Raw genomic sequence first — 21500 nt, 5'->3', positions numbered from 1 at the left:
TTGGAAACGTGAAACATGGAAGAATCATACTATTAACTATGGAGAGGATGGCAGAAGAAAGAAAAAAAAATACTTTGGAAGGCCATAACACATATAGGCCCAAATAATCCAAGATGCAAGGAAGAAGTAGTACTGGGAAATGAAAAGCCTAGCTTGCGATAGGAAGGATCGGAAAGTCATACGAGTCAAAACCAATCGAAAGGTTGCTAACCAGAGAAATACTCTCTGTTCGTTTACTAAACATGGAAGTCTCAGTTTGGCTTAGGCCAGGGCTAAGGGATATGAGAGAGATTGGCCTAAATGTCGTCCTCGAAGACAATGTGATAGTTTACGGATATGGTAGGATAAAAAAAAAAAAAAAGAGTATTATGAAAAAAATATTTCGAATAGAAGAGATAAGATGATTGGAAATATGTGAAACATAGAAGAATCACGCTATTAGCTATGGAGGGGATGGCAGAAGGAAAAGATACTTATTGCAAGGCCAGAACAGAAATAAAGGACCAAATTATACAAGATGCAGAGTAGTAGTAGTAACAGTACAGGGAATGAAAAGTTTAGCGTACAATAGGAACGAGTGAAAAGTCGTACGAATCGAAACCAGTCGAAAGATTTCCGACCTGAGAAGTACTCTTTCTGTTCTTTGCTGATCATGGAAGCCTGAGTTTGGCTTAGGCCACGTCTAAGGAATATAAGAGACATTGGCCTAAATAAGAGACATCCCAGAAGACAATATGATAGTTTATGAATGCACCTTCCTGTTCGGTTTTTTTTTTTTTTTTTTTTTTAATTTGAAACACACAATAGTCATTACAGAAAAAGAGGGGTAGTGCTTTCGAAAATAATAATCTGAAAGGAAAACGTAATAGCACTATGGCCAACCAGATGTCGCATATTTTGCCTATGGTGCGGAGTCTGTTGGTTTTCTAATACAGGTGTTTCTGGCTTTCTAGACTAAAGTTCGCTCTCTCTTTATTCAGATAGCTCCCCAATTGTTTCATGGTGTAAAGTACATATTGTTCCTCCTTGAATAGAGCAAGATAACACTCTGTGGAAAGATTACATTCCGTAAAGTTTAAAAAGTATACAAAATGTGCAGTATATTTGATTTCCAACTTCTCGCCATTAAAGTTGTTAAATTGTTAGAAGTAGGTATCTTTTTAGATTGAGTTACCGGGGGAAAGAGGAAAGAGAGAGAGAGGAAGAAATGCATCAGCGATCCTTTTTCCATAATAATGTAATGTAAGGTTTTCCCGTGAAAAGAGACTTGTATTTAACTAATTGAAAAAAGGAAAACAAACAATTTAAATCATCAAGGCTCTATATCATGTAGTATATAATGCCTAATTGAAATAATTTAGTCTATGTATAGATCTATATTTATGTACCTGCTTGTCTGCTCCTGTTGTAAGATTTCCTCTTATTTTAAATACTTTAACAACGTGCAAACTAAATACCAATAATAATAATAATAATAATAATCTTAAATGTCGGGACATTTTCTCCGAAATTGGGACTGGTAGTAAACCCTAGGTGATGAAAAGTATGTTTGAACTTACATGCATTGTTACATTTATCGTAAAAGTAAAATACTAAGTTAAAAAATGGAACGGTAAAACAATTTTTAAAAAGAAAAATTGTCAAGCGTCTATCAGACTGCCATTTTTCCAAAACGTATGTGATTATAACCCCCCCCCCCCATGAGTTTTAGCCTTATATTTTAAAAAAAAATACTCATGTATTCGAATATTTTAAAATATTCGATGTAAAACAATTTTGTCAGTGGTCATAGAGAAATTGTGGATTTTAAAAATGGAACCTGATATTGATCAATTTCTGAGAAGATAAAAGGGCGACACTTGACCACAAACATGCAATTCCATTTCCTTACTAGATTCTAACTAAGAATTCAAAATAATGTAAACAGCATATTTCTGCGACGTTTTCAGCTCATACCACCAAGATAAAGACGAAACGAAATACGAGCTGAAATGATGAGTTGGCGTTTTGTTATCACTCACAGGAACGGAAAACAATGACTGCTATTGATGTGTCAATATACGAAGCTTAACAATGAAACGTCGAAATGTACATTTTTGTCTGCATAAATTCTTGCGTATGGAGTTGCCTGATAGGCATTAATACTGGTCAAAGTTCTATTAAAACTATACTAACATATTTCTGTTGCAGTGTATGCTCATGTCCTGTGATTAATTGCTTCTTAAGGGGATTGCATCTTTTGTTTATTATTATTATTATTATTATTATTATTATTATTATTATTATTATTATTATTATTATTATTATTATTACTGCTGCAGTTTTTTGTATAATGAAAAAGTACAATTTGTAGTAGTAAAAATAAATTCGTAAATTACTCTATTTTTTCTAAAAAAATATAGAAAGTATAAAATAATTTTCCATCCATTTATACTGTATAAGAAGTACAAGATTAAATATGGAAGTGTAGGACGATCGTTTAAAAAAAAGTAAATATTAAAAACTGTAAATTTAATATTATCAAGTTATAATAGTAACTAGCAACATAAGGTTAACATGAACATTTTTCTTTCATTTCTACCCCTTATTTTCAACGAACTTTAAAAAAAAAAAAAAAAAGTTCGTTACTGAATTCTCTGTCCCCATCTGTTATTTGCGAATTTTTCAATGTTGAGCCCTCCATTCGATAGAGTATCAAAATCTATCCCAAAGAAGTGATGGAATTTTTCGGTCACTTCTACCGTTCCCTAGATATTGGCGAAAAAAGTTACGATTTCAGGAGATTTAAGGAGTCATATCTCGGGAACTGTAAGGCATAGAGAGATTATATTAGTGTTGATATATACTAATATTGATTCAGTCGTTAGTTATTGACTCAATAATTATTGCGTCATCAGTTAATTTAATCAAATTAATTTAATATACAATTTCATATAAATTTCGAAAAAAAAAATTATTTTTAAGTTTGTTCTGGCAGTGCTCTTCGAGAATTCTCAACTTGTTTGTTGTTAATTCTTAGAAGTTATATACATATAAACATTTCTTTTGTACTTTGTAGTACATTTTTGATTATAAACATTTAATATGAAGTCCTACAGTTGTGTTCTTTAGGCTAAAGGAGACGGATGAGTAATTAAAGTGAATGATTATAAAAAAAATAGTGTAATGAGAATGTAGAAGGAAAGAGGAGAACTCCGCGGAAATTCCCGCAAACGATGTTGTTTTTCACAAACTCAAATAGTCCGACATCAAACCAGACCCCCTCATTACACCTGAGGAGAATGTTCTAGCACTTCATTTTCTTGTTCCCCAAAGGAGTAAATTTATCGCACTTGATCAAAACTGTTACATCTGCTGTGAAATAATTTTACCGAAGCTGCCATTAAATTGAAACGTGAGTTTTTATGGTTAACGTCCTTATGCAACACGAATTATGACGTGTACTATTAATTCTATTCAGATGTTTGCATTGTCGTCAAAATGAAGTTTCAGATCGATGGGGCAGTGGAAGTATATGGCAAATTTATTACAAAATTTGACCCGAACCCACCGTCGGAATTTGTAGTGAAGATCTAACACCCTAAACACCAGGTATTTCACCACAATTGATTTTTTTCCCCCTAAAACGACACATGTCAAGTTTTGTCAAACATGAAGTTAAGAACACTAATGTGTTTGCTACGCATAGATACACATTTTGTGAGATATCTGCACATATCAAGGTGTTGCCTACGCTTGGTATATTATAAATAAATAGACGTTTTTGGAGAAACTATAGTTGATGGATTGTGTGTGGTGTAGTTTTTCTAGTTTAAGAAAAATTGGTTTTTCTGACATGTGTTGTATTAAAAAAAAAAATCAATTATTCAGAATACCCATAGTGTGAAGTTCTTATTTCTTCGATGAAGTTGTTATGGAATTTCAATGTGTTTACCTATAAGTTTCTGCTAATGACTTTTAAAAAATGTTATGAGTAAACAGACATGCTTTATCACACTTCCTCAAAATTCAGGTGTTTTCTACGTAATATGCAGTTCCGGTTATAACACAGCAAAATTTTCAGCGGTAAGTCATAACGTTCACTTTTTTTTTTTTTTTTAAAGTACGTACATGTCAAATTAATGAAAGCTGTGTAAGAATACTACTGTAGCACGCTCACAAAATTTGAGAATTTGATGCGGTCTGGTATTTAAACAGTACCTTAAAGGTGATAAGTAAACTCTGAGATACTGGTATAGGGTTTCTACTGATACTTGAAATATTGGAAATCTACTGAAAATTGTATCAATACTAGAAATACTGAAAATGCTGAAAATTGTTGTCTAGCACTGGAGAAATTTAAAAATTCCCTTTGCAGCCCTTCAAAATGGCAACCTCATCATGTGGGTGTAGGTAGTGATAGACTTAACTGGCCAGCCACTGAAAAACTAGCTAGTTCGAGAAAGAAAATGCATAGTATATGCAGTTTGCATTCATTTAGTATTTATGAATTGTCAAGATAGTAGAAGCATGAACATTAAACATCTTACTCTTTGATACATGTAATTAATTGGTCTTCTACTTAACAGTTTCTGTACCAAATGTAATACGAACATTAAAAAAAAAAAAAAAAAGTATAAATATATTTAATACGGTGAACCAGTTGAGGAAAGTGTTGACTTTTTGAGGTGAGTGGAATCCAATCCAAAAAATAGTGCGTGTAGATTACGACAGCCATTCTGGGAGAAATAGGAAGAACAGACTTTCTTTTTTTCTTTCAAACTCACTAGTTTTTGTGGATCTTGCATCGTTTGGCCTAATCCTCGTTTCGCCTAACCAATTATCTGACATTTTTATGACAGATAAATGATAAGATTTGTGTCCGCCATTTTAGGCGAAATAAGTATCCTCGTTTGGTCTAAAATGGCAGACTATAAAAATTCGCGAATATAAAACTGGAGGGAAATTACGTGAGGAAATTTCCTGCTATATGAAGAACTGAGATTTTTTTTTTTTTTTTTAATTTCCCCATAACTAATTTGTAATAAAAGTATTTGCTTTTGGGAAAATGTTTCGACATTTGTGTTACGGTTAATTTTCCTTTCCATTTTGAGAACATTAACATTCGATATACCTTTCATTTAAACTTAAGCACAGCATGTATAATGGCTATATTTCAGGTGAGAGAGAAACAAGTTACACGTACTTTAGTCCTTGTTATTAATTTCGTTTAAAGGTGAGTGTTTTAGTTTGCAAATATCTGATATTGTCAAAGGGTACTGCTAATGAATTAGTTCCAGAAGCGACAGTCCTATTAGCGACAGGAACTGTTATCTGTCCTATGAGCGACCGATTCATTTACATTGAGATGATGGAAGATAATATGATTCCCTCTCGTGAAATATGTTTGCCTCTGGCGTTATTAGCACCCGAACAACCTTGCTATGAAAAATGTACGTGCCAGTAATACAGTTCATCAAATATATTTTCCCTCTACAGTGAGTGCAAATAAAACTTATTTTAATTTTGAGTTAGATTTGACATAAAACATATCAAATAACTTAGCGAGGCAGCAGATACATTTCCATGAAAAGTATATTCCTATGTAATTATTGAAAATCCAGTTGTAATATCCCCTTTTTTCAAAAGCTCTGTTTTCTGTACTTAATTTAATTCAAATCTAATTACTCACTAAGCACAGTAATATATTTTATTTTGAAAAACTTAAACGCGTAACAGTTTCGCCAACTATCTACTTTTTAGACTTCCAAAGCCACTGAATAAAATGAAAAAAAAAGTCAATGATAAAAGACAGCTTTTGAGATCCTTTACATCTGATTGGCTATTCTCAACCAATCTCACCAATTACAATGCAATTCACTCTAAAGAATCCAAAAGGTAAACAAACTCTTTAAAGTACCTTCCTCCCTATTATAAGCTACTAAAACGTAAACTAATTGCTTAATTTGCCTTCCTTCCTTGTTTTGACTTATACATAAAAGCTTGTCGTATAGCAATCTGAAATAATTCCTTATAACTAGACGAACTGTTGAGTCCTGCGAGAGATTTGTAACTTGTGTAATAATTTCTTCGAATACATTTTTTTTTTAAGACTTCGTTGATATCCTCAAGTGGTGAACACCCTCTTTCCATGGGCGCCCGATGGGAAGGCAGGGATCACCTTCCTGGCTCACGAAAATGTATACGTAATATAGCAAACCATATATATTAAATACCAGATATACCAGACATGGTATAGCAACCATGAAGATGCCCCTCCCTAGAAAATTTTCTTTGGGCGCCCCTACCTCTTTCTGATTTCTTTCTTATGCCATAAACATATTCAGTCTAAACTTATGCTCCGTATCATTTTAACATGATTGTTTTTATTATATTAGAATCATAGACAAAGGCGGAGCTACTCTAAATATTTAGTTAATTTTCCCCTTGATATAGTCAGTGTATTCATAGAAATTAATTCAAAAATATAATATTAGGAAAAACGTATAAAATATTGTTAGTGTAATGAGAGTAGTCTCACATATTAAATTCAGGTAGAGTAAAATTTTTCATAGTACATTTTGTTAGGTTCTAAATCGCAGTAGCATGAAACAAGTTAAAGAAGAGAGAACCTTGTCTTCTTCCATTATCTTAATATGAACGAATCGATGACTCATAGAGCAGTTAACAGATTGAATCGGTCGCTCATAGAACAGTTAACAGTTCCTGTCGCTAATAGGAATGTCGCAAGTGGGACGACACCGTTTAATAGGCATCTTACAGGAAATATAATTTGCGTGAGTATAAACAGAAATATGGATTCTATATTTGTTTCGTACTAATGCAGATGCAGAAGTTATTTTATTGTAGGTTTTGCTGATTTGTCAGAGGATTTCATTCCAATTTCAATGCTTTTTTAAAAAACTGTTAATGCATTATAAGAGATCTCATTGTGATTCTATATTTTTAATTCATATGAAATTTGTACACATTTCTAGCTAGATCTGATAAGAAATATCTAAATTAGCTCACAACAATGGACAACTGTGATCGAAATAAGTGAGTTGGACAAATCGCTCCACTGGCAAAGTTTATCTTTGGATAATTCCACAATCCAAATACCTCAATATGTTACTAACAAAGAAAAAATAGATTTCAATTCTAAGTAACCACTGGCAAATACTTATTGAAAAGCTGTTAAGGAAATAAAATTATATAAACAAAAAAAAAAAAAATGTAAGTATTCTTAGACACCTCCTTCAAATATCGTAGACAGCCATTCTCCCAGTTTTGGCCAATTACAAACAAGCATTTGTTTACATCTTTCAGGTGTGTCTATCATGTATTCTAGTACCTGTCCTTTTACTTTTCTGTAAATGATCCTTACATTTGCCTTTAAATCTTAATTTCTGTTCTTAGGATCTGTTCTTAAAAACAAGATTAAATTTTAAAAGCTATCAATAATAATTACTGATTATTACTATTATTTATTTTCTTATTTGGATGCCGTCGTATTGTATTCATCTAGAATGTTAGATGAGTGAAATGTTAATTTACTTTTTATTTGTTTACTTTTAATACAAACATAATTTGTTAGTTACTCATTTTACATAAAATTTTGGAAAATAAAAGTAACGTTCATTCTGAAAAAAAAAAAGTTTTATTTTCCTTTCAACATTTTTGAGAATTTACTCAAACGAGCGTAGTATTTCCTTTTTTTTCTCTTAGCTTAAATCTCATTTTTATGCTCCGAGGCTAAGAGAGGTGGTGATGATGATAATGAATGAAAATGGGGGATGAAGAAAGTGGAAGCCCAAGGTAACTTTTACGTAAGATGTTTGTAAGGCGCACTTGAGCGTGGTATTTCATTCAGTTCAAACATATATTTGTGTAATTATTTACTCATATGATGTTCCATTATAGATCTACTTTTTTTCTTTTTTTGGTAGCAAATGAATTTCACATGATACTGGATTGTTTCTCAGTATTTGCTCAAATCTCAGAAATTCGAATGTATGAAATGACTACAAAGCTCTTCCACTACTTTTAACATTGTGTTTTTTATTGCGAAATGTTTCGAGGTACATTAAAGTCAGATGTGCAAAAACACATGCTCAAGATAAACAGGTATTGTTCATATCCTAGCAGCTTTTTATACGACTCTGCTTCACTTGTACTTTTGTCGTCCCAATATATTACAATTTTAATTTTCTGGAAGCACTTAATTAGCTAGTTTATATTTTCATTGCTGAAATTATAACTTCTGAATTGAAATTTCACTCGCCTCATCGGAAGTGAAACTACCGGAACGTCCATCCCATAAGTAGGAGCGTCATTTCAGATTTTGCTTGGGGGGAAGACCCCTTGACATAAATAAAATTTCGCGCTTTTCACTGATGTAATACTATTCTATTGATAAAAGCTATACTTATAAATCTCAAACTCAGGGGGGCAATTGCACCTCCATGCCCTGCCTAAATGACGTCCCTGTTCATAAGTCTCTAATTAAGATTGCTACGTCTCGGAGATGGTGTAAAATTGTACAAATTCTAATAATAATAAAGGATAATCTTATACTACCGAATGTTGAAGACATGCATGATACAATTAAATTTAACTTGTGTGCGTAATAGTGAATCTTAACATACATATTGCATAGTAGTGATCCTTTTGTCCCCCGGACACACACACACACACACACACACACATATATATATATATATACAAGGTCTGTATGATAAGTAATGAGACTCGCCGCGCCGCGGCGCGCGTGTCGCTGGAGCGGGTTTGTCGGTGATGGAGGATGTAGGGGGGGGGGGTCCGAGCAAAGCAACGCACCGCGCGTCAGTTGGCTCCGAGCCTTAGTGGAGCGCGGACAAGCCTTGGACAAAGCCCTTGTGAACATTCTTGTCACGGCGGAAAATCAACAAACATGGAGGGTTCCATCGAACAGCGTTATGCGATCAAATTTTGCGTTCGCCTGGGGAAAACGGCTACTCAGACGCTTTCTCTCATCACGGAGGCCTACAAAGAGGAAGCCCTATCCAAAGCCCAGGTGTTTCGTTGGCACAGTGCGTTCCGGAACGGCCGGGAAAGCGTTGAGGATCTGGAGAGGGCTGGACGCCCGACAACAGTGACTACGGACGAAACTGTGGCAAAAGTGAGGGATCTCCTGAACTCAGACCGTCGATTATCGTTGAGATTGATTGCTGATGAACTCGATATGAACCACACAACAGTGCACAAGATTGTGACGGAACAATTGGGAATGAGAAAAATCTGTGCGAAACTGGTGCCGCGAGTGTTGACTGACGAACAAAAGCAACGACGTGTTGATTGTTGTCAGGAACTGTTGAACCTCATGAACAGTGACCCTAACTTTGAAGATGACGTCATAACAGGTGACGAGTCGTGGGTGTTCCAGTACGACCCTGAAACGAAACGTCAAAGCGCGGAGTGGCACACTCCTGCGTCCCCGCGCCCCAAGAAGGCCAGAATGTCGAAGTCAAAGGTGAAAACAATGTTGATTGTTTTTTTGACAATGTGGGGGTGGTCCACAAGGAGTTTGTACCCCAAGGACAAGCCGTCAACGCCGCCTTCTACAAACAAGTCCTTGAGAGACTGCACAGGAGCGTCAAGCGGAAAAGACCGGCGATCGCTAGCCGGTGGAAGTTGCATCACGACAATGCCCCTGCCCACACCGCCTTCTTAGTGACCTCCTTTTTGACCCGGATTGGGGTGGAAGTCCTTCCACAACCACCCTACAGCCCAGATGTGAGCCCGGCCGACTTCTTCCTCTTCCCGAAGCTGAAGCCACGCTTGAAAGGAACCCGTTTTGCAGACGTCACAGCCATCCAAGCAGCCGTGACCACATTTCTAAAGGACATGCCGGCTGCTGACTTCCAGGGGGCGTTTGCAGCGTGGAAACATCGATTGCAGAAGTGCATCGACGCAAGAGGAGAGTACTTCGAAAGCTTTTAAGTCCCTGTACAGATCAGATCAATAAAACAATGTTTCCAGACCTGGTCTCATTACTTATCATACAAACCCTGTATATATATATATATATATATATATATATATATATATATATATATATATATATATATATATATATATATTTGGACATGGTAAATATATATATATATATATATATATATATATTTGGACATGGTAAATATATATATATATATATATATATATATATTTGGACATGGTAAATATATATATATATATATATATATATATATTTGGACATGGTAAATATATATATATATATATATATATATATATATATATATATATATATATATATATATATATATATATATATATATATGGACATGGTAAATATATAAAAGAGTTTTGGTAATCCTAACTGCTTGAAAATATTGACCGCGGGTTAATATAATATCAATACTAATAATATATTTTGCATTTGTTTCTAGTGAATTTTCTCTTGTGATTTCCCTCTAGTTGAATTTCCGCGATTTTTTATTGTCCGACATTTTAGGCGTAACGAGGATTAGGCCAAACGAAGATACTTTTTCGCCTAAAATGGCGGACTCAATCTTACCTTTATCTACTATAAAAGTGTCAGATAATTGGTTAGGCGAAACGAGGATTAAGCAGAACGTAGCGACACAGTTTCTGTGCATTCTTTCTATTAGAATATTGAAGAAGACTTACACTTTTTAAACATATTTTATAGGCTGTTAAGTACCACAACATATATTGTATCTGACACTCACTTTTTTCACTTCGCCGTAGTATAGTGGATTTTTTTTTAATCAGAGCCCTGGAAATACTGGAAATATCCAAGTCAACTGTAGTAGACATCCTGTGGTGGTCAATGTGTAATTTTACAGTTCGTTATTAACCATGATGTTACACAACAAGCGGCCAAATTATACATGAATTAACAAAATCTCAGAGGGGCTGGGAAGTTGTTTGATGGTGTTAGACCTTTGAGAAGCCTAAATTTTGGTTAGTTCCTTTCATTTACATGTTAAAGCCAGTTATAATTTGAAATTCCCCCCCCCCCTTGAGGGGGCTTTGCATAAACGGGGGTTGAAGGTAGTACTGCGAAAATACTGGTAACCGATCGCAGAAATGTCCCAGTGGGAATTTCGTAGCTCGAGAGAGATTTCCCCACCGGGCCACCACCTAAAATCATTACTAGTTAAAACGGTTACACATAGAGACCACATCTTAAAGTTTTGATTTTACTACATTTACACACGTCATACGATACTAAGTATCGTAGTCAAGCGGTGTAAGACATTAAGTTGGCGATGACAATACTTGTCAGTCAAGGTTCGAATTCCACTCAAGAGCTCCTTCGTGGCTAAGCGGTTAGCGTAAGCGCGTTTGGTCGACTCCCGGTGGGAGCTCATGTGGTTCGGATTCCACGTTAGTCAGTAGGTACACGTCTCATTTAACCTTGCTGCTGAACGGGACGCTAAAGTGAAATCAAACCAAAACCAAATCATATCATAAATGTATGTGACAAGCAAATAGTGTAGTATATTTATATGTCTGTCTATTGTTTCTGCATGTACGTAATTTTAATTTATTATGTACTTGTTTTCTAGAATTGGATTTTGTTTATGATTTAAGCGATAGTCATTGGGAGAATACGTTTAAATATATTGTGCACTATTTGTTTTAATTATCTTATGAATATATATCTAGTTTTGAAAGTAAGACGCCTAATTTCATATTCATAGCATGTTCTTTCAGCAAATTATCTGTATATTTGTTTTTAAATGCATATTATGTCCCTTGTTATTAAAGTTACTTTATGGAGCAGAAATTCCAATTCCAATAAGAAAAAAGAAACAGATGATGGTTTCTGCATATTACCTTTATCCTTAGTTTTCTAATAAATAAACTAGTCGTTGAAAACAATCGATTATTTAGATTTAATTTTGTCCCTAGGTACAACTACCACTGTCCTTTAGTACGTACGTGCTTGATCATGTACAATAGACAAAATGACTTCCTTGAAAAATAAAAATGCTCTGGTGTTCTCAGTGCAATCCTCTTGTAACTGTTACAGTATAAAGCTGAGAGCTATAAGGAAGATATTTTTCCTTTAGCCTTGCACAAATATCCTCAATTATATAAAACAAAATATAAAGTGTCTTTAGGGTGAGCAGCTTCCTCTGCTCGCATAATTACAGTTAATATCATGCACCAAAGAAATAAATCATTACATGTTATTGGATCATTACATTCTCTGCTTCTGACATTTAAATTAATACGAATAAGCTTAGTTCGTACATTTCCGCTATCTCTTTATATATCCATTTAACAATGTTTCTTGTATAATTATTAACCATCGTAGGTTAGGGTAGAGCTCGAAATTTCCGGTCGCCAAATTACCATTGGCGACTAAATATCTTAGTTTCGCAATCGGCATTTGGCCTTTACTTTGTCAAATGGCGATCAAACTGTGCGATCTAGCTACTGAATTTAGATTTGAAATTTCGTGTCCTGGGCTAGGGACATGCCTTAAAATCATAGGGTAGGATCATACTGAGGAAAATGATATGTAGAATCGCTGAAATGAAATTCACAAGTCGATATTACTGAGTGTTACCTGTTATTTTTACTAATTAATAAGCGATGAATCTTCTTTGTTTTATTTATATTCAAAGTAGTTCTAAGCCAAGTCTAACTCAATTTTGAACTTGATACACTGTGACGTCTAATTTCGCTGCTTTCATTCTCATTAAGTCACACAGAAAGAATAAGGAGTAGACGGAAAATAGGGCGTTGAAAACTGTAGTGGTGATAGGCTTACAAGATAATCGATGGAGTAGTCTATGATTGTCCAAATAGCTACTCGTGAATCTATATCCAACACTTTTTTATTCCTATCCCTATGTCGACCCTTTCCCTCCCTTGTTTGATTGTTTCTCACGGTTACAATCCTTTCTCCGATTGCAAAATCGTGCTTCTACGTACATGAGCCAGTTGGAGATTACTTACCTAAGTCTTTACCGTAAAAAATTAGTTATATTCTTCGGTAAAATGGAATCAAGTTAATACATAAATAGAAGCTTAAAAGGCAAACTATTTTTGAAGTGTCTATAACTTGTGAAAAACTTGCCCCCACCTGTTAAAAATAATATTTTAAATGCAAGAGACTAAAACAAATCCAGACTGTAAGCTTATTATAAATTTTCGTTGTAACAAATATGACGTAGCCCTTCACGCTGATGTGGCTAGTGCGCATGTCTTTGGATGGTCTTCCTCTATATTTTGCATGAAATTTGATAATTATATATATCTCACTGTTCTCGAGTACATATAATCTGAAGCTTTTCGAATTCCAGTTCACAGCTATATTTAATATTAGTTACCGTAAATATGTTTTAGTTACCTTATATTACTTTATAGTATGCGTAGATATAGTTTAGAGTTTAGTTTCGAGTTTAGTCAATTTAGAAAGGCTTAAACCTCTCCAAAGATATTTGAAGCTTCCTTCCAACCGCCACTTACTAAGGAAAAGTAGAATACGTTGAATAAATCTGACGTTCGAATCAAGAATTCCTTGAGAAACTTCGTATTTTGAGGTCGACTACAAGGAGGAAGGGGCGTTCAAGTGTGTGTGTTTCGTTGTTATTTATTGAAATAAAAATATCCAAATTCTCAGTCCTTCAGGATCAGCGTCCATGACTGACAAAATATAATATTGAAAACAGGGATAGATACCGTACGTATATCTGTGCTATTATACAATATGAAGCGTCCACTTTTTAAGTTCCGGAGAAGGCTCAAGAGCTGCCATGTATTTTGTTAGAGACAGCTGTTACTGATGATGTTTACGCTGAGAAATGAATCTTTATAAGAAAATTCCCCAGACACTAAATATCTCTCATCATGTAAACGTAGGCGAAACGAGAAGTAATAGCAATAACTGCCGTTTCGCCTCCAAGATGAGATAAAGATAGTAATGTAAATTGGCAGTTAGGCGAAACGGAAATAGGCTAAACGGTTAGACTCCCCTTTCGGGCCGTTTGGTCAATTCGTCGTCAAGATCACAAAAGGTCGTATCTTAAAAAAAAAAATTTTTTTTTTTTTGAAGTAAAGTGATTAGATAATCCAAGGCGGCGATATCTTGTTGCTGTCAAATCGCTATGGCTCAATTCTTATTTGTGCGGGAGTCATTAATAAAAAGAGGAAAGGCGTATCTCAACATACATCCACATTTCAGAAAAGAAGGCGGAGTAATTCAAGCTACGCCTACTTGTGATCTTGAAAATTTATCTTGAGAAGATGTAAACTGATTAATACCTTTCATTATTTGCATTTTAAAATACAGTAAAACCATAATAATAATAATAATAATAATAATAATAATAATAATAATAATAATAATAATAATAATAATAATAATAATAATAATAATAATAATAAATAGTTTATAAAATAGATACTGGAAATCGTTTTTCACTTGTATTGTGGGTGTGGTGAACACAGATGCGAACAAATTTCTTCTCTAAAAATGTGTGAATTAGTATGCGAAGGTTATAAGTTCGTGATTTTCTTCAGATCATCCATTGGCTGTAAACAAAACTATGATAGAGTATCACCACATCGAATTGTGCATTAAATATAATAGCTATTCCCTTTTACCCGTCTTCGATCCGACATTTTGTTCTCGAGTTATGCCTCTTTTCCCACTTTGCCAGCACTTTTTCTGCTGGTCATAGCGCCAATAGGAAGCATTTCTGTACCCAGGTTGGTCTATACTTTTTATCTGATCTTGGTGTGAGAAATCTCCTCTAAAAGAAGCACCTTTAGCTCCAAAACTATGGGACCTGCCGTAGTCGGGTCAAAACTTCACATAGGAACTAATATTTGCGCTATCCAAAAATACATGTTTCAGAATCCTAAGATACTCACGCAAGATTTTTATAGAGGCAGTTTGGCTACAGGCATATAATTTGAAGTATTCACTAACTACTTCTATAAAAATTGTTGCGGAAGTACCGCAGGATTCTGAAACTTGGATATTTGGATAGGACACATACTATACTACTTCCTAAGTGAAGTCTTGACCGAACTACGGTAGGTCCCATAGTTTTGGAGCTATAGACCATTAAAAATGATTTTTTCATGTTTTTGGCAGCCTATAACTCGGAAAGGAAGCGTTTGTGCACCTGGGTTGGTCTATACTTTTTGTCTTATATTGGTGTCAGGTATCACGTCCCAAACGTTGTAGGTGTTTTGAAACACCCTGTATATTGCTGAAATTGAAACAAAGATTTCCAAATGAATTGTAGAAGGAAATTATATGCTGATGATGTAAATTTAATAGGAGATGGTAGGAGAACGATAGAAAGAAATGCAGAGATCATATTAAACGATTGCAGGGACATGGGTTTAGAAGTAAATACAGAGAAAACTAAATACATAGAAGTGTGTCACGACCGTAATACAGCAAATTGTGGATACGTTAAAATATTAAATAATACTTTTGATAAAGTGGATACTTTCAAATATCTAGGATCGGTATTAACAGACGAAAATCATACTCTTGAAGAAATTAAATGTCGACTAAAAGCAGGGAATTCGTGTTACTATTCGGTTGAAAATCTCTTGTCATCGCGAATTCTGTCGAGGAATTTGAAGCTTAAAATATATAACATGATAATCATGCCTGTTGTTCTGTATGGTTGCGAAACATGGTTGCTTACTCTGAGAGAAGAACATAGACTGAAAGTATCTGAGAACAAGATCCTGAGACGAATATTCGGACCCAAGAGGAATGGGAATGGGGAATGGCGGAAACTTCATAATGAGGAACTACATAATTTATACGGTTTACCCAACATTGTTAGGGTCGTCAAGTCTAGGAGGCTTAGGTGGGCAGGTCATGTAGCTAGAATGGAAGAAAGCAGAAACGCTTTCAAAGTCTTGACTGGAAGACCAATCGGAAAACGACCATTAGGAAGACCTAGGCGCAGATGGGAGGACAATATTAAGATGGATCTCGCAGAATAGGAATTCAAAGTAGAAACTGGATCCAATTGGCTAAGGATAGAAGTCAGTGGAAAGCTTTTGTGAACGCGGCATTGAACCTTCGGGTTCCATAGGCCATAGAGTGAGTGAGTGAGTTAGTTAGTTACTGTAGAAGGAAATTAATTTTTTATTACATCTGTAACGTGAAAGTAATGCCTAACTATTCCCTAGTAACGAATACTGTTTTGCAGATAATTAAGAATCGTATGAGATAATCTGTATACTAATCATAAAACATATTGTAACTAGTTTGATTATCCTAATCGGGCTTTGAGAATTGAGTAACCTCTCCCAGCGCGAAATTCCTAACGAGTTCAGTTTACAGTTTTGAAACATTTTATATTAAAACAACAATACTAAAAAAAAAAAGAAAGAAAAAAGTCTAGTAATAACAACTGAGTCACTGTTTGTGAACGAAAGGTCGTTTTCTTGAAATATACAAATGAGTGAGGTTACAATCCATGAAACTGGTCAGAAAATGTTCAGCTAAAAGAATATAAAACGCTTGAGTTAGTGGATCTTAAAAGTGGGGAAGCCACCAATAGGAGTGGAAAAATGGGAAATCTTCAGTTTGTTTTGTTGGCTTTAGCTGTCTTCACAATATTTACGAAGGAAGAATTTACTGTTAAATATGACAGCTTTTTTTAAATATCAAAATAAGTCTTAACACTCTTTTATTACTTAACATTTTGTGAATACTTCGTCAATGTATTAACATTGGAGACAGGACAGAAAGCAGAAAAAACGACGGTGAAATCATTCTTCTCCAGCCAGCGAGCGACATTCTTCTATAGCGAGGACGTGCGGCTCAAAGCGCATGCGCAAATCGAGTGCTTCTCCCCTCCTGCCCCGATCCCTTTACATACGTTCTGTGTCGTACGAATAGAAACGGAAGCATCGCTACTCTGCTGTCTGCTCTAACTCTCCAAAGTGTGGTGGAACAGAACTGCTGTTACCATTTACATCGGTGGGACATAAATTTACATTTTAAAAGTATTGACAGTTTAAAAGTGTCCACGAGGAGGATACGTTGTGATTCTCAATATTCATGAATCAAATTCCGTACAGAAACAAGATATTTTGAGACCAGGTATGAGAAACAAAATTTATGCAGTTTTCTCCTTTCTGTACAACATGTGATTGATGATGATAAGGATAGAAATATTTTCTAAATTTATGACATCGTTTGTACATTTCGTAATGCAGATAGTTGAAATGTGTTACTGTTCTGTTAGGATTAGTTCATTGACAAAATCAACATTGGAAATCTAAGTTAAAAAAAAAAAAAAAAAATCAACAGAAGCTTACTTTCGTAGGAAATCAATTTGTCAGTATGACAGTACTGAAGATGTTTAGGTTTTATTACATATATTTGCATATTTTTTAATATTTCAAAAAGCAGAGTTATATAAGCTTCACATTGCATCGTTTTAATATTTATATACTAAATACAATGTGCAATACTTCTTACTTAGTTCATTATGACGTCATCGGTTTTGGCAAAACATTCACAGTAATAAGATCTGACACTTGTCTGTTTTATAGTACTTTTTTATGCTATTGATAGTTGCATATAAAGAAAATGGCGAGAGTTCACTCGAGCAGGCGGCTCTACCAATTTCAAAATTTATAGGTAAAATACGATGCGAAACATTTTTCGTGAAGGAATGAGAGTGTGAATGTAAGTAATTTAAGCTCTAACCTAACCTGAAAGTGTAAGAAATCTGTCGAAATTTGGTAGAACTATCTGCTTGAGTAATTCCAATGACAATTCAGTAAGTAATATGTTCGGACGTATTTACCCAACTTGTAGTGTGTTTACACAGTGGTGTCATTCAAATCATATAATAACCGGTTCTGTGATTGACTTAGTATTCTTATTATTCTATTATTATATCATTATGTATTTGTATCTCATTATTATAAATACCATTGCCCACGATACGAACTGACCTATTTTTCGCGATAAGGCACGAGGTGGGACTCCAAATGTCACCTAGTGAGTAATCAAATTATTATTTCATATTATTAATGTCATGTTTATTATTTATGCATAAACTAAAATATATATTTCTTTTGGCCCCAGTTTGAAGTAGCAACGACTCCTGTGTGTGGATAATATATATATATCAGTGGTCCCAGTTCGTATCGGTTTGGTGTTAGCGCACGCAAAATTTGCGATTCTGATAGGAAATTACACATGAGATACGAATTGCGTTCTGTACTACATAGGCAGAATCACATATGCATTAATCAGATGTGGAAGAAAATTAGAAGTGTAATGTCAAAAGCTGAAATGGAAACAAAATATATTAGATTTTCAAAAGTATTCAATAGAAAAATGAAAATGAAATTTTTGAGTTTTACGTCCCACGATTATGCCGGTTAGGCTAAAGGAGACGGAAGTATTCAATAGAGTTTATTTATTTATTTATTTATTTTTCGTAATGATTGGATGTAGATTGGAAGTTTTAACAACCGGTTCGTGCGAATATATAGCTTCAATGAAGCCTGGAATAATAATGAAAAAATGTTAATATGAGTAGTTGTTGGTTAGTTAAGGATTTGTTTTTGAAAATGAACTTAATTTTTAGATATCTAAACTGCATTGTGTGTGACCAGGAGTTTCTTTGCTTTTTTGGGAGGGGGAGATTTTCCACCGATATATGTAGAGTTTATTTTTCTTTAGTATGATATTATACTGTTGATTAGTATTTATACACATTCAAATTTGGGGAGGTTACACTCTGAATTATGGCTCTGAGCGTAATTTGGGGAGGGCAGAGTAATAAACGTGAAATTCGTATGTCGGTGAAGCATCTTGGCCCCCTTACCCTAAAATCTGTGCGTGAGTACGAGAATTCGGAAGACGTCCATCAGTCTGCTGACAGTTTTTTTTTTTTTTAAAGATTAAGTTGTGGCGAGGAATGTTTATACCCAGTGCTTCAAAAGTAGGACTCAGTTTCCGCCTTTATCTTCGAATTATACCGGAAGAAGTAAAAATGTACTACTTCCGGTTTCAATATTGATTCACATAGAGGAAAAGTGATGAGAACGAAAATATTTTGCTTTCTGTGGGTTCAACGTCTCAAAAATTTGTTTCTTTTACGCCTTTATCTACCTGTTTAAACTGGCCGTGGTAAATACAATACTTCCTCTTTTGATATCAAAATCAGATCCCCATAGTTTGAGGGTGCATCACAGTTTGTGAAAAAGAGAGACGAAGCCCAATTGCTTATGAAATAGGATACATGCGTCTACTGTTTTCATGTGCAAGAAATCGATTTGGCTAAGTCATACCCCCGTTTCCCTCAATAACCAAAATTAAATTGTTCTAGAAATTTCACTGTAAGCTCCCACAGTTAACAAATCAAAGGCTTAGTATGTTAGAGTTGAGTTCTGGTAATTTAAAGAATCAGCAAAAAGATCTGGAAATGTGTGTATATTAATATTCCACTTTTAAAACTGATTACTGTTCTTTTAGTTACGGTGGAGGAAAAAAAATCAACTCTCGGCCGCATAAAGCTACTGTTCTTGTGAATCAACCACCTATGGTGGAACACAATTACATTCGTTGGAAGCGACAGTTGAAACTAAATGCGATGACCATCAGTATTTATTTGCTGGCGGGAAAATCTCAGATACAGCTAACTGATATGAAAACGATAAAATAATAATAATAATAATAATAATAATAATAATAATAATAATAATAATAATAATAATAATAATAATAATAATAATAGAGCTTTGTGAAGAGCTTTAACCGGAATGATGATAAAGAGATTTTCTCTCATTGTTTAACTCTAAACAGTTGATAATATTGGAAGAAAAACTCCTTCTAGGGCTAAATCTAGGAAATGTTGAATCTAGGGAAACTGCATTTGATTCGAGTTTTCCACCTATGTCCATTCGGTAATTGATTTCATGAGACTATACTTCTTAGTAAAATTATATGAGTAAGTTTGAATCAGTGGAGTGCTAGACTGTTTTGCATAAAATTCCTGTAGATAAGTATTTTTTTTTAACGCATTTTCACTTTTAGTTTTCTACTACCACACATTTAGGTCATTTGCCATAGACTAAGAAGCTTCTCTGTATTGGGGTCCTCAGCTAAACTCATTTTTACTTAGCAGTTGCCTGTTTCAACGTAGTCTTACCAATTGTAATATTCTTTCTGTTTTCCATCTATATTCTTATACTATACTTTCTATTTTCTATTACATCCTCAGAACCCCTCCCCTCCCCGCAAACAATGTGTTCTTATCAGTATTTTCTAATCTCTTTAACAATCTAAAATATGATTTTAATTAAAGAACCTGAGTGAGTGGTATATATTTTTTTTAACTAATACTATTTATTAATAAATTATCATTCTGCAGCTTTGACTATCCTATACATTATTGCATTATTGGTGCAAAATTCTACCATGACTGCTTCTAAAAGTTAAGTACATAAATGTACAAAGCGGGACGAGGCGAGCTTCTCGATCATGGGCGCATCCACGACGGGAGTCCACCTGGTTCCCCCCCCTCCTCCTCCAAAGCTTCGTAACTCAAGATACATTTGTACACCTTCTTAAAACTATACTTGTCTAGCAAACAAATGATTGATGTAGCGTGGAGATTTGATCTTACACTTGAGTCTTCCAGCTCCAAAATGGCTCTTGTCTTTTTTTTTTTTTTTTTTTTTTTAATGGTTGAACAGACCCTCCATAAGCCTATCTAGGCTTACTAACATCTGAAAAATGCTGATTTTTATTGTTTCTATTCCTTATTTGTTCTTTTTGTTCACTAAATGAATGTGACTATATTGTGTGGTTATTTGTTATAATCCATGTGATGTGATGCGTGTGTGTGAGATTGGGAGTGTTTTATATATTATACATATGTTATTATTATTATTATTGTATTACTAATCATGATATTATTATATTGCATAGCCAAGAGGGAGACAAGGCATGATTAGCCTTAACTTCGCCATGTAAAATAAGACTAAATAAATAAATGTAGGATCTGCATGTTTTGTAGAACTGGGAATACTTCAGTGTGTTCATGTGAACATCCTTAAATATTTCCAGTTCGACAAAACGCATGAATCTTACAGCTTTTCTAGGTTTCCTGGAATTTTCTCTAAATAGACAAGAGCCGTTTTGGAACTGGACGACTTCTTTTACTTGTACTCTTTCTCTTATAAAAGCAATCTGGTTCTATCATTTTTCCCCCTGAAAATATAGTTGGAAATATTTTACAATTACTTATCGTCTTTTCTCGTGCAGAATAAAATACTCGTTCAAAACTACATAGATGTAATGGCTTGTAGTATTGGATCCCTCCCAACAAAAATTTCTGGGTGCGCGTCTATTCTCGAGAATAGATTCGAGAAAAACCTGTTCCTCGTCTCGTGGGCACCATCATTCGTAACATACGCTTATGTGTGTGTGCTCTTTCGTAACTAAATGTCTTCTTTGTGCATGGTTTCCGGTT

The 21500-nt window shown here is 34.5% G+C and overlaps 1 protein-coding gene across 4 annotated transcripts in view; it reads left to right on the top strand.

Annotated features, from left to right (window-relative positions):
* Nucleotides 1-21500, top strand: part of LOC145668831 (uncharacterized) — a 273421-nt gene that overhangs the window by 58012 nt on the left and 193909 nt on the right. The window contains exon 1 of one of the 4 annotated variants that reach the window (XM_081737012.1): nucleotides 16908-17104. The exons of the other annotated variants lie outside the window; for them this stretch is intronic. The gene's annotated coding sequence lies outside the window, so the exon portion shown is untranslated. Of the gene's footprint in view, nucleotides 1-16907; nucleotides 17105-21500 lie in introns of those variants that run through there. 4 annotated transcript variants of the gene reach the window in all.

Source organism: Thermobia domestica, chromosome 13 (assembly GCF_964235325.1).
Source record: "Thermobia domestica chromosome 13, izTheDome1.hap1.1, whole genome shotgun sequence".
In the NCBI taxonomy this organism is placed as follows: Eukaryota; Metazoa; Arthropoda; class Insecta; order Zygentoma; family Lepismatidae; genus Thermobia; species Thermobia domestica.
The sequence above is the reverse complement of the archived record's forward strand: the minus strand, read 5'-3'. Positions and strand labels throughout refer to the sequence as shown.